Here is a 15,597-nt window from a genome sequence, read left to right on the forward strand (position 1 = left end):
AGTGACTGCACTTGGGACTGTGGAGCACAGCTCAGTTGGTGAGGAGACTACCAGTGGTGCAAGCCCTGGACTTAGGTCACAAGGCTCCAAGTCAAATCCCACCTCTACCATTCACTCTTTGTTCCCTTGAAAAGTGTTGATATGATCTGAGCCTCAGTTTCCTTTTCCATAAAATGGGTATAGTAATACCCACTTTATAACTCTTGTAGGGTTGCTTGAGGGTTATGGTGGATAGAAATGTACATTACAGTGGTGTAAGATAGACACCAAGAGCAGCAATGACACATTTTAGTAATCATGGTTTCACAAATGGTGGGGCTTTTAGGTTAAACTCGAAGAATCAAGAAAGGCTTTTTTGGTAAGATGTAATATTGAGCTGTAATGTTACTGTCTGAGGATTTATCTCATGTTTGTGTAAAAATTCTCTGTGATTACAGCTTGTGGAATTAAATGCCTTTCTTTCTTTTTTTAATATTTGGACCAAGTTATATATAACGTAGAATTAAATCTCTCTTACTATTAAGCTCAGGGATCTATTTATTACTTTGTTAACATCTTCCCATCCTGATTGTCTCATGCAGCCATGGAGTGAGTCAAATGTAAGCCCCTCACACAACCAAATTTTATAAACATCATATATAAAACATGGAGTTACTTAATAAACATGAGGTGTTAAAGTGATGGATTCTTACTGTAAACCTAAAGGTAAAGAGCCTTTAAAAATTAATCTACTTCCTCCTGAGACACTTTTCTAGAGAGATCATGACATGGTGTGCAGCCAAGCTGGCTTTGAAAAAGCATCACTAGCAGCTATTTTTTCTGATCATTTAAAATGCCAGTTGCACATGTCAGAGGAATAATTGGCTGGAGTCTGTACTGGAAATCCTATTGCATAAAAGGCTTGGGACTTTTTCCTTTCATTGATCTCATTCAATTTAATATAAGGAATATTTTAAAGTAAGTATCAAAAAAAAAATAACCAAACTTTAGACTTATCCAGCATCTTACATCTATCTAATTAAAACAATGTACATAGTAGTTTTAGACAGGTTTGTTCAGGTATAACTGATAAAAAAAAAAACTGTGCCTATTAAATGAATGCAATTAGAGAGTTTGGAGATATGCATACACCCATGAAACCATCCCCATCATTAAATTAATAAACATGCCCATCACCGCCAAAAGTTTCCTCCTGACCCCTTGGGTTTTGTTTGCTTTTGTTCCTGGGCCAAGAACATTTAATATGAGATCCATCCTGCTAACAAAATGATAAGTGTAAAACACTGATTTGTTAACTACAGGCACTATGTTGTACAATAGATCTCTAAAACTTACTCATCTCTGTTGAAAAACTCTCCATTTCCCCCTCCCCTGGCCTCTGGCTATGTATTCTACTGTTTCTGAAAGTTTGATACTGTTTTATATACCTCATATAAGTAGTGTCATGCAATAAGTATTCTTCTGTGACTGGCTTATTTCACTTAGTATAATGTCTTCCAGGTCACATATGGCAGGATTTCCTTCCTTTCTTAAGACCAAATAATATTTCATTGTATGTATATATCACATTTTATTTATCTGGACTTAGATTGACCAAAGCCTGTTTTGAAATGTCTATTTACTAAATGTTAGACTTAAGTTTAATATGTTGTCATTGTTTTCAGTTTTAATATTAAATATGTATTCAGAGCTATATCATATTTTTAGTTCTATATAGCTGGGATGATTACAGGTTTCATCTATTGTTCCAATTTTCATTGTTTATTAATGAAATAATAATGGGAAGAAGAAGTATGAAGCTCCAAGTGAAGGAGGACTTTGTTTCATTAACAAGGACTGCCATAGGCATACATATTACACGTGTTCGTATACTTATCAAAATACTGACACTGGCTCTGATTTTTCTCTTAGGTCCTCAAATTCAGAGCTGCATATTTCATCAGTAGTATAGGCTGGTCTTATAAACCATAGGTCAAAGATCAAGGTGTTACCAGTTAATTCTGTTTTGAAACAGCATAATGCAGAGCATTAGACTGGGAGTCGGAAAGTCTAGGACCTACCATTTGTTTTTGCCACCAATTACCTGTTCTGCTTAAGAGAAGCCTCTTAATAACGACTCGAGCCACGGATCCTATAAGACTATAAAGTCGTACAGTTTGCTGATTCCGGACCTTTCACTTAGTTGTGTCAATTCACAGTAATGTCAGAAAATGAAATTCTGACAATACTGTCATTAATATTCTAAGTGTGGAAGAAACCGAGGAGATGTCTCTAGAGGCTCCTGTGGCTGCTCAAGTATCTCTTCAATAAGATTGATTTAAGAAAGGACATGTATGAAAGATAGAAAGAGAGCCATGTGACCAAAGGGAAATGATACCAATAAAGCCAAAACTCAGAATGAGATGAAGCTTATTAGAAATGATAAATTTAAAATGAATCATGACAAGAATGAGAAGACAAAAATGGTACTGGCTGACTGATTGGAGTACCTAAGACCCGAGCAAGTGTAGTCCCTGCTATGGACCCTGTGCTTTTAGAGGGTCTCACTTAGGTCTGTCTCTTGGAGTAAAGCGATCATGGGATTTAGAGGATACACTCACATGGACCAGACTTCTCGTCCCTGGACCATGATCCATATGGCTTGGGATTCTGAAATTTCCTGCCCCAAAGCCTCAAGCCTGCTTTCAGTTCCTGCAGAGGCTTCTTCTCTGGATTTGTCCTCACAAGAGTGGATGGCCAACACATAGCTGTTTGCAGGGGATGGACCATGGTTTGGATGGGCTTACGTGTGAAGGTATACAGAATAGAGCCAAGGCTGGCAGGAGAAGTGAGGCAAGCCCAGGCGTATAATCTGTGCAGTGGCAGGGACCTGCACAGGAAAGGACCCTATACTCAGTTTAATGCTCTGTATTGATGTGTTGATATTCTTCATAATTTCAAAAGTTTGACTTTGCTTTTCAAAGGTTAAGTCTAATAGGATGTTGGAGGATGCATGTAAGCAGAGGAGATACACAAGTATGCATGCTCACCACTGTTCCTTGCCACCCTATTTGCATGCCAGCATTCATGGTGCCCCATGAGCACAGAATTCCAGTGAAGCCACATGCATGGGAGTTCAGTAAGACTCAAAGAATGTATAGGGAAGCATGTTAGATCAATTACTAAGTGGGGGCACTGATAGTCCTGAGAGGCCATGCTTTCCATTTGAATCAGAACTTGCCTTGAATGCAGAAAGCAAGCCTCGATGTTCTGAGAAACATGAATGACTAAGGAATCCTCTCATTTTCTTTCTTATTTGTGTTACTTTTCTTTAATAGCCAACCACTTACACTGATAGTGATGATACCGAAGGAAAAAGAAAGATAGGTTGATCGATAAATAGTTCCTTCCCCGGTTAGCCCTTTCTTATTCATCAGTAAGCTGAAGGTAGAAATTTTTGATGGATATGCACATATGAAAAAGTGAACTAAAAAGAGTTGAATTAATTTTGTGCAATGTTTCCATTGTTGTGGTAACAAATATATATAAAAGGAGGGGAGGGTACCTAATTACCTCCCCCCTCCAAACCCAAATATGTATAAAATATATATATGTGTGTGTGTGTGTGTGTGAGCAATAAAATATGAATCATGTAATTTGGGTAATTCTACATACAAGTTAAATGCTCTCATATTTTTATTTGATGGGTATAAACTGGGAATGTCCCAGGCCAGCAAGGATACATGCTAACCCTACCTGTAAGTTTTACTTGTGTAAATTAGGAAAAAGCACATTTCTGGATGAACAAATTAGGAAAACTCACTCCCTACAAGGTGGACAAATTGTTAAAAACAATTTTAAAAGCATGACATATCTGGTCAGAAAAATTAGAAACAGGACCTAAGAATTAGGAAAAGACGCACCATATGGTCTGACTTGACAAGTAGCTGGCACATTTGGGTGAAGGAAAGTTCACTTTGATTTCTGGGGGGATGCAGTCCTGTGCCAGGGCATCAACTTGTTGATGGAGAGCAGGTGCATGTCAGGTCCCCTAGTCCCCTTGACCAGGCACGTTTATGCAATGTTCAATTGGCATAGTCATGTATGGTGGTCCTGCTTATGACTACAAAAGAATATAAGCTTCAGGAAATACATCAAGACATATAAGGAACATGTATACTATAAAAAGTATACTGAGGTAATAAATTTATATTTAATTAAACATGAACAATGCCAGATTTGAACATCAGTATGCTAAATACTTAAAAAGTGGTATGGGACACTATTCATAATCTGAAGCAGGAACAAGCATTTTTAAAACATTTTTATTGAGTTATAGTCATTTTACAATGTTGTGTCAAATTCCAGTGTAGATACAATTTTTCAGTTATACATGAACATACATATATTCATTGTCACATGTTTTTTTTCGCTTTGAGCTACCACAAGATCTTGTATATATTTCCCTGTGCTACACAGTATAATCTTGTTTATCTGTTCTGCATATGCCTGTCATTAACTACAAATTTTGAAATCCCAGTCTGTCCCTTCCAACCCCCTGCCTCCTTGGCAACCACAAGTTTGTATTCTATGTTTATGAGTCTGTTCCTGTTTTGTATTTCTTTTCTTTTCTTTTTTTTTTTTTTTAGATTCCACATATGAGCAATTTAATAAGGTATTTTTCCTTCTCTTTTTGGCTTACTTCACTTAGAATGACATTCTCCAGGGACATCCATGTTGCTGCAAATGGCGTTATGTTGTTGTTTTTTTATGGCTGAATAGTGTTCCATTGTATAAATATACTACATCTTTATCCAGTCATCTGTTGATGGACATTTAGGGCTGTTTCCATGTCTTGGCTATTGTAAATAGTGCTGCTATGAATATTGGGGTGCAGGTGTCTTTTTGAAGCAGGGTTCCTTCTGGATATATGTACAGGAGCAGGATTACTGGGTCATATGGTAAGTCTATTCCTAGTCTTTTGAGGAACCTCCATCTTGTTTTCCACAGTGGCTGCACCAAACTGCATTCCCACCAGCAGTGTAGGAGGGCTCCCTTTTCTCCACAGACTCTCCAGCATTTGTCATTTGTGGACTTCTGAATGATGGTCTTTCTGGCTGGTGTGAGGTGATACCTCATCGTAGTTTTAATTTGCATTTCTCTGATAATTAGTGATATTGAGTATTTTTTCATGTGCCTATTGATCATTTGTATTTCTTCCTTGGAAAATTGCTTGTTTAGGTCTTCTGCCCATTTTTGGATTGGGTTGTTTGTTTTTTTCTTATTAAGTAACATGAGCTGCTTATATATTCTGGAGATAAGCCTCTGTTGGTTTCATCGTTTACAAAAGTTTTCTCCCATTCTGTAGGTTGTCGTTTTGTTTTACTTATGGTTTCCTTTGCTGTGCAGAAGCTTGTAAGTTTCATTAGGTCCCATTTGTTTATTCTTGCTTTTATTTCTATTGCTTGGGTAGACTGCCCTAGGAGAACATTTTTGATATGTATGTGAGATAATGCTTTGCCTATGTTTTCTTCTAGGAGGTTTATTGTATCTTGTCTTATGTTTAAGTCTTTGATCCATTTTGAGTTTATTTTTGTGTATGGTGTACAGGAGTGTTCTAGCTTCATTGATTTACATGCTACTGTCCAGTTTTCCCAACACCATTTGCTGAAGAGACTGTCTTTATTCCATTGTGTATTCTTGCCTCCTGTGTCAAAGATGAGTTGACCAAAAGTTTGTGGGTTCATTTCTGGGCTTTCTATTCTGTTCCATTGGTCCATATGTCTTTTTGTACCAATACCATGCTGTCTTGATGCCTGTAGCTCTCTAGTATTGTCTGAAGTCTGGGAGAGTTATTCCTCCAGCCTCTTTCTTTTTCTTCAGTAATGCTTTGGCAATTCTAGGTCTTTTGTGGAGGAACAAGCATTTTTAGAGAAAAGAACATTTGTGAATACCAAGAAAGGCTCTTGGATTAAAATTATAAAGTTTTCTAAACAGGATAGGAAAGAAGAACCCCCCCCCCCACCACACACACACATTTAGTAAATTTATATGGAAAATTAAGAACATCACAAAGGAAAATTCAAGAAGTCAAGAAAGAAAAAAAATAAGTAGATGAACTATTAATCAATAGGTGTCATGTAGACATCAGGTTTCTTGATCACAAATGCAGGCCAGAAGATAATGGAGTAATAATTTCAAACTTCTGAAGAAAAATAAGTGTGAACCTAGAATTTTATATCCTGCTAAATTATCATTTAAATATGAAATCACAATGAAGATATTCTTAGGCACACAAAGCATCAGAAGGGTTATCATATAAAAGCCTTCTTTGAGAACACTTGTTGTGAAAGTATATCACTCATAACTAACCAACTAAATAAATAAATAAATTCACTAATATGCTACACAATATTTAGGAGTTATGGTAATTATAATTTATTTTCTTAAAAATTTCAAAGATCAGATTAATGGGCATATTCATACCAATTCACAACTAAAATTCTTAATGAAAAGGGTGGTACATAAATAAGTAAGGGGAGCCCAGAAGAAGGAAAAATCATGTTGGCGCATCTTTCTTGTCTGAATAACACTGCATATTGTTTAAAATAGTCATGGAAAGAAATTAATGTAAGTGTAGGTCTTTATAAAATACATTTATCCACTAGAAGAAGAAAAGGAGAATGTAAAACTTTTAAATAAAACAATTAGCCAATGAAAGCCATATAGGAGGAGACAAGAAGAAAGAAATGAAAGTGTAAAAAATAGAAAATGTAAAGTTAAATAATCAAAATAAATCCTAATATAAGATTAATTACAGTAAATATAAGTAAGTTGAATTCAAATACCAGAAGACTGGATTAAGAGTACAAAATTAAACAACATGTCGTGTATCTGATTCATTCTTAAAATAACAGGACAGAAAAATTGGTAATAAAAAATTTTAAAAAGACCTACCAATCAATATGAACTATAAGAAATCCAGTGTAGTGATTTAAAACTAGATAAAATAGAACTCATGGTAAAATACATCATAAAACATGAAGAGATTATATGGACTGGCAAAGCAAATAACAGATCAAGGATATATAACAACCATGAACATATATATATATATACCTAAAATAGACTGTAAAATATGTGATAAAACAACTGCTAGAAGCATAAGGTAGAACTGAAAACTAAAATAATTGAAAATGTAAAAAGTTAGTATTTTAATACAGGTTTCTCAAGATTAGATAGATCAAGCAGAAAAAAACAAACAAAAATAAATGTTTGAATAATGCTATTAATAAGTTCACACTAAGTAATTCTGGAATAACTTTACATTAATCAACAACAAAAAAACATTTTTTAAAGTTATGTAAGAATTTCACAAAAGGTTATCAGAAATAAAGAATAAACACATTGTTTTAAAGAAACAATAATATATATAAAATACAGTCTCCTACAATCATGTTATATGCATAAAATCAACAGCAAGAGTAGATATAAATTAATGTCATATATCTGATTATTAAAAACAAATCTAAAAGTCCCATACAATATCTCTTGAGTTAAAGAGACAATCAAGAAAAATTTATAAATACTAAAACTAAATAACAATGAAAACAGTATTGCTTGAAGTTAGTGTAGGAATTTTTGCAATGCTCCCTTTAGTAAGTTATCAAACCAAAAAGCTATTGTGTGGAAAATTTAGGTATATGTGTGGGCATATGAATTTTTTCACTTATCCACTAAGAGACAAAAGAAGAAAAGCTGGGTTTCAATGGTGGCAAATTAAGCACGGATATTTCATGGAAATATCTGCACCTTTAAGGTACTCAGGAGATGACCTTAAAAGAAGGAAGCTAAAATTGGAAGAAAAAAGAGAGTTAAAAGTTATTTAGAATGAGTTACATTGATGAACTTAAGTAAGGGCAATATTTACAAAGCCATATAAAGACAACACCTCACGGATCTTGTAGTTTCAGCTCCAGACCACCACAATAAAAAGAATATCATAATAAAGCAAGCCACAGAATTTTTTTGCTTTCCCAGTATATATAAAAGTTATGTTTACACTGTACTGTAGTCTATTAACTGTACAATAGCATTATGTCTAAAAAATGTACATACCTTCATTTAAAAATATTTTATCACTAAAAATGCTAACCATTGTTTGAATCTTCAGCAAGTTGTAATCTTTTTGCAGTAGTAACATCAAAGATCACTGATCACTGTAACAAATACAATAATAAGGAAACAGTTTGAAATATTGAGAAAATTACCAAAATGTGACACAGAGACACAAAGTGAGCAAAAGCTGTTAAAAAATAGCAGTAATAGACTTGCTTGACACAGGGTTGCCACAAATCTTCAAGTTGTAAAATACATGTCTGTGTAGCACAGTAAAACGAGGCATGCCTATATTATGTATATATGTGTAAATGAAAATTACATATATATATATACACATATATATATATTAGACTAAAGGTTAGTTATAAAATGTCAACAATTAGTGTAAGGGGCTTTTACAGTTTCTTTTTATTTGTTTCTCTTAAAACTTGTTATATATCAGAATCAACTGTGGAAGCAAAACATTAAATAAAATTTAGATGCCCAAGCCCCATCTCTGAAGATTCTCACTCAGTAGGGTCTGGATTTTCTCTGTTTAGAAACCTCCACAGTGATTCTGATATAATGCACAGCCACAATGTAAATTAAAGTTCCTGCTTTACAGGAAATAAAACCTGATTATATTATTATTTTATAGTTATATTAATACATTGTACTTTCGGTGGATAAATCTGTTGTCAAAATATACTCCCCACTTGGGAAAAGAAGAACTAGTACTCTCTACTGCCACTTGGTGGCAGCATACATATATTGCAAGGGCAATTATTGTAGGAGGCCAATTTAGTTGAACGTTTTAGAATTGGAAGACTATATAGAGATTATCTAGTCAAGCTTCCAACTTTCATAGTTATGAAAAATAAGGCCCATATAAATTAAGTGATTTATCACTAAAGAGCGTTAGTGAAAGAGTATGAAATAAAAGATATCTCTGAACTTTCAACTTAGAGCTATTTCTACTAATTTCAAGTATTAGCTCAAACTTCAGTGTGACAGATTCGGGATTGAATTCTTGCTTGAATTTATTGGTTGCGTGCCTTTTAGTAAGTTACTAAAACACTTTGAATCTCACTTTTCACATATGTGAAATGGTGAGCCTTGACTGATAGAGTATGAGATAGCCTAGCACTGTTGTTAACACATACAAGTACTTAAAAATTTTTGGCTCTCATTCCTGTTAGACAGCCTTTATCCACTTAACAATAAAAGTGTCTTTCATCTAGCAAACCACCCCAAAGCTGACAAGGTTTTGGCAAGAGGTATAGGATTCTTTTTCTCTCTGGGCTTCTTTATGCCAGATATTTGAACTGTATTTAAACATCAACATCTCTTGTTTATACTGTATTAATGAATTTGACAGATGAATGTTTAGAAGAAATATGCAGGAATTAAGCTGCCTTACTCTCAAAGAATATAATTCGATAGTGGTGGCTGGAATCATAAAAAGTATTTTGACAGGGGGTCCATATTGGATATAAACAACCTATATTTTTCTTATTCTCCTATTATGAATGATTAGAATCCTTTCAAAATTTGTTTTAAAGGGCAGTTATGTTCTTCTGACTCATTTAAGTTACCTGAAAGAAAAAAAGTCTCCTGAATCCTTGTTTAAAGGGCTTTAATATAAAGCAAATAATTTTTTACAACATTTTCCAAATTTTTCATTATCAAATTGGGTAAGGTTTCCCAATGATTATCATTTTACAACAGTACCTCCATTTTCACCTTCCTTAAATGAACTGGCCTAATAGATGGGCAATTAAAAAAGAGCTCTGCTCTCAACATGTTTTTAATTCTGTATGCAAACAGTACGAAGGAAACAGGATCAGGGAATTCAGCCATAGAAGTGAATGAATTACTGACACATGCTACATCATGGATGAAACTAAGTGAAAGAAGTCAGACACAAAAGGTCACATGTTGTATGATTCCATTTATATGAAATGTCCAGCATAGGCAAATACATAGAAACAAAAAAGCATATTAGTGGTTGCCAGGGGTTTGAGAGAGGGGGAAATAGGGAATGACTCCTTAAAATGGGTATGGACTTCCCTTTTAGGGTGATGAAAAGGTTTTGGAACTAGATAGTGGTAATGGTTGCACAACATTGTAAGTGTCCTAAATTCCACTGAATTGTGCAATGAATTGTAAAATGATCGAAATGATGAATTTTATGTTATATTCATTTTACTACAATTAAAAAGGAGAAAGAATTTGGGAAAGACTTTGTGTTTGGGAAAGTAAGGTGAACTGGTCAAGGAACAGACAGTCCTACTGTTCAGTTTTCTCTCCGCTCTCCCAGTGCATTGGTCCTCAGCAAAAAGTAGCCTGAACTTGTAGGTGATAAACATTCAGCACAGTCCAGGGAAGAGTAAAGATAAAATAAAATCCAGCTCTTCGTCTTTAACCTCTTTGGTTAACTTCCTGCTCAGTCATATGGACATTTCAACTTGGGTTTCCTTCAGTACTTTACTCACAGCTCATTCACACATGGGAGCAACAGCATTCCTTAATTCAATGGACTCTGCAGGGCTGGTTGTGACCAGTCTCCTGGAAAGAAAAGGAAAGGGGGTAAATCCTCCAAATTGGCTTGGTGGACTTGGGATGAAATGGATGCAGAAGACAGCTTGATTGTCAAACTAGAAATTTTTATTTTCCTTTCCCTTTTCTTTTTATCTTTCCTATCAGGTTTTCTGCCCACTTCCTACCCACTCCTTTCAAACAGGAGACACTAATTAGCTGGGGGGTTTTGGTTTTTTAATTTTTTTTGTAAAACAATTGTTGTTTTAGATTTCTTGTTGTTTGGTGAATGTGATTGTTTTTACTGCCAACTGAGCTTTGGTGGTTGATGTAGGAGATCTCTTGGGAACTTAACTTTTTCAGGTTTAAGTGTAAAAGGTTTTTTGTTTGAATTGGCTTTTACTGGGTGCTTCAAGCTTTGCTCTTGACTCTTTGACAGGGAACTGAATAGCATCACATTTCCTTTGAGGTTCCAATAAAGGATCCCATGTCCTCCTGGGGACTTTCTGGTGATTTTGCTGTGCGTGCTTTCTAATAGCCAGATGAGGATTCCAAGGAAATGACGTATACATGAATATAAATATTCTGCTATTTTTAGAACTTGCTTTGGCCATGCTCCTGGTCTCATTCTACTTCTTGAAGTACATGGCTTTAGAGAGCATTAGCTATGTATACATTAAATGTAATATACATATATTGATATTATTAATAAGTGTTATATTAATATATAAATGCAACATATTAATATTTATTTCAATACACAATTATGTATTATATTAATATTATACATTCATGTATAACAGCATATATAAAATATATATTAACACAATACATTTATGCATTAACATATTCCTAATATTACATAATATTGATTACAAATTGTGTCATAATAAATGAATATATAATTATTATAATCTGATACATTATATTTAATATATTCTATGTACCCCAATATATACTATATTGATTATAATACAATTATATTATATAAATATATTTATGTATAAACATATATTTATTTTATTTATACATTACATATATAAGTACGTATAGATATTTGAAATTGGATTTATGTAGGAATCTGTTCATCATAAACAACTGACACAAAAATAAGCAATATTTTAGATCAAATGGGCCATAATCTCACTACCTACAGGTAACTACTTTTAAAATCTTGAACCCTGTCTAAATCATGTCTACATATCTTTCAGCCTATTTTCCTACACATACACATATACACATTTACACACAAAATATGTATATTACCAGTTTTCAGTTCAATGTATATAAATATATGATATATATAATAGTATTTCTGTGCATGTATTTAAACATAAATCATGTTTTCCAAATATATGTATGTTTCAAATGTATGTATGTGTATTTCATATATTTATATAAATATGTCATACGAATAATGTATGTGTATAGAAATACATCACTATATACATATATGCACAGAAAAATACTTATTTAAACTAAAAGGACCAAAATAAACACAGTTCTATAAGAATAAAAACAGTTCTGTCTCACTGTTTAAATAACTGTTTATAGTTTTCTACTGTATATGCATCTATAATTGTTGTGAACAATTCCCCTTTGTTGAATGTGAAGTTGTTTTAACTTTTTGCTGTTATTAATGAGGCTATGAAGAATATGGTGGGCAAGATTACTTAAAAAACTCCCCCCCGGAGAAAACACTTAAGTATGCTAGGTTAAAAGTGAAGACCTTATCTATGAGTGCATGGCTGATTTTGGAAGTGTGTTAGAGAAATTCCCAGGACCCATGAATGAAGGGTGGTACATGGATGTGAGAGTTATAGCTACATGAGGAGAGAATTGAAGATCTTGATAGCCTAGAACAGAAGCTGGCAAACCTGTTTTTACAGAGCCAGATAGCAAACGTTTTAGGTTTTGTGGGACAAAGAGGCAAAATTCAGGATACAATTTAGGTTCTTATATAGCCATTTAAAATGTTATCACTTAAAAATATGAAAATTATTCATAGCTCATAGGCCATAAAAAATAGGCAGCTGTCTGGATTTGGACCACAGGCCATAGTTTACTGACACATGTGACATAGACTTGGTTTTAAGGGCCATGACCATGTGGGAGGCAGGAAATAAGACTTGATCACTACTAGATGGGAAGGTAGAACTGAAGCTATAACTAGATTCACCTTTAATGAAAGGGTTTGCCAGTAGAGAAAATATCTGCTGGCAAACAGAGACTAAAAGAAAACTCTCTTGGCTTTTGCTCTGGGTAGGAAACAGGTAGGAAATCTTGAGAATTTCAAACCCCAGGTCTGCATTCAGTGTTTGGGTTGCAAATTTATTTGTGCTCTTGGAAACAGAAGCCAAGAAATTAACTTGAAGTGCTTCCAAATAGGTAGTATTCCAAACACAAAAAGTTTTTTGATATTCAACTCCAGCCTATAGGATTCCCACGGATAAAGTTTAGCTAGACATGAGCTTATGATCAAAATGTACACTAAGAAACCAGCCACAATGTGAAGTCAATTTCTTTCTCCATGTATGAATTTCACTAAAACCATCCAACTCCATTCTATTACCATATAACTTCTTAAACTAAGCAAAATGAAGACTCAAAATTCATTTCATTTGAAATGAGTATGTAACATAGAATGGTTGATGAGTGGATCCCTTAGAAAGTGAGTATTGTTTCTTGTGGTTAGATGTAGAATGAGTTTGGAGCTGGAAAATACCTGATTTAAATTCTGGATTTAGAAACTATTAACTATACAATCTGGACAAATTGCTTAATCTTCCTTAGTCTAATGTAATGCCCACCTCACAGGATGTTATGATGATTAAATTTAATATCTTTGTATAACATACAGTGTTATGTAATTACTTTCTGTTATTCTTGAATAAATTATCCTTAAGCAACTCACTGTAAAAGGTAGGTTTTTTTTTTTCTCAATACTGCAATGTATTTTTAAGGACTTATGTACACAGTACTTCCAGTGGCAGATTTATAAGATTTTGATGCAAACTATGACCTTGAAGCACAGGGGACCGCCACTCCACAGGCAGCTGGAAATAAGCATTCTCGACAGAGGTGACAGTCCACTGTGTTGAGGGCACGGGGCTCTGCCGGTCAGGGGCAGGTGGGGCGGGATCATGCAGCTCCTCTTCCCAGCACTAGGCAGGCGGCATCTGAGGCAATCCTTCACACTAAGGACCCTAGTGGCCGTCCGCATCACACCTTCTCTGAGGTTCTGTTGACGTACAAGCCACCCCCAAAGCACCCTGTCCCTTCTTTAGGCATCCTAGACCCCTGGCACCTCCTTCATCCCGCCGGCCGGGCTCCCTGGTCCCTCAGAGTTCATTGTGTCGAGCAGGACAGATCCAGTAAATGCTTCTTATTTTGTAGCCCAGCTTCTTGGTCTTTTTCTCCAACATGGCGTTTCTCTCTTTGCCCGGCTGACATGTTCCCAGTCCGCAAAGCTCTCCACGTGTTTCAGTTTTTGATGAGAAATTTCCAGCTGCTTTTGATAGTGGTTATGCTTTTGCATTTTGGCTTCAGAGTGCTTAAGCTCTTCCAGAAAGGATTCCAGCCCCTTCTAGTGAAGTTGGCTGACCTGGGCGGGTCCCCCAGATCCATTACTCGGGGCTTCTCCATCTCGGCCTGGGCACTGCAGCCCCGGGAGCCGACTTTCCGCAAGCGGTCGAAGCCCTCCCTGGCTAATGTCCTACAGCTGGTCCTTCACCTCGGTTTGTCTGCTATGCAACACCTCCTTCTTGACCCAGGTCAGGTAGGAGGGGCTGAAGACGTTTTGTGGATTTCTTCAGTCCTGCTCAGGGTCTCCGGCGGGATGTTATGCTCCTGGACTTTCTCCCTGTGATGCTGGAACTCCCGCCACATCCTGTCCAGTTCTTCGATGAAGACCTTCCCAGAGGTCTTCGCCTTGTGCCACAGCTCCTCCAGCTGGGGCCCGTCCAGGCTGTCATCCTGTTGCCGCGGATGAAGGGAAGTCGCTGCCCTCCGCCAGACATCATTTCTCCCGCCCAGACCGTAGTTTGCCAGGGTGACTTTGAGACTGCGGATAAGTTTTGCTTCCTTCTCTTGGTCTTTATCCAAGCCTTCAGCCTTCAACTTCTCCCGCTTGAATTCATCCTATTCATGTAACTTCAGGTCAGCACGCGGCTCGGACAAGCTCTCAGGTATAAGACTAAGCACCTGGGCTTCATGCACAGCTGGTTCACCTTACCTGTGAGGAACTCCACCCCGCCACGCCCCCACGCCCCGTGGCAGCGGGGCTGGTTCTCGCGAGTACTTGCCCGCGTGAGCCCCAGCCCTCCGCCCGGAGCGGCAGCAGCGGCCGCGTTAGCAGCGGCCGGGGCTCGTGCAGCCTGTTTGGAGCCGCCGCCGCGGTCGGCGCCATCTTCCCACCCCAGGCTGCAGTTTTTACTTCTTTAAATTACTCTCATCTTTTGTTATTTACTGAATATTACCCTGCTTACATTCATATGTGGGTGTCTTAACCCCCAGTACCTCATAATGTGACTGTATTTGGAGGTGGGCCCCTAAACAGGTAACTGAGGCAAAATGAGGTCGGATGGGGGGCTCTAATCCAATACGACTGGTATCCTTATAGGAAGAGAGGATTAGGGGGCAGACGGGCACAGACCCTGGGAAGACAAAAGGAAAACCAGCGTCTCCAAGCCAGGAAGAGAGGCCCCAGAAGAAATCAACCCTGTTGCAGCCGTCTCAGACTTCCAGCTTCTAGAACTGTGAGTAAATAAACTATCTGTGGTACTTTGTCGTGGCAGCTCTAGGAAATTAATATATCGTTTTATGGTCTCCTTGTCTTACGTTGAAAATTCAGTATCTGGCATCATAGCTAAGAAACAAAAATAACCTAAATTCCTTATTACAGTCTTTCTTTCCCATTCTCATTGGTGGTAATTTCCATATTTGGGTCTATTTTCTGTATTTTGTAAACAGTGCTATGCT

The 15,597-nt window shown here is 36.4% G+C and overlaps 1 pseudogene; it reads right to left on the minus strand.

Moving 5' to 3' along the window:
- Positions 1–13,958: 13,958 nt before the first annotated feature.
- LOC105087422 (alpha-2-macroglobulin receptor-associated protein-like) lies at positions 13,959–15,025 on the minus strand (annotated as a pseudogene).
- Between the last annotated feature and the right edge of the window lie 572 nt (positions 15,026–15,597).

Source organism: Camelus dromedarius, chromosome 10 (genome assembly GCF_036321535.1).
Source record: "Camelus dromedarius isolate mCamDro1 chromosome 10, mCamDro1.pat, whole genome shotgun sequence".
NCBI classification, from domain to species: domain Eukaryota; kingdom Metazoa; phylum Chordata; class Mammalia; order Artiodactyla; family Camelidae; genus Camelus; species Camelus dromedarius.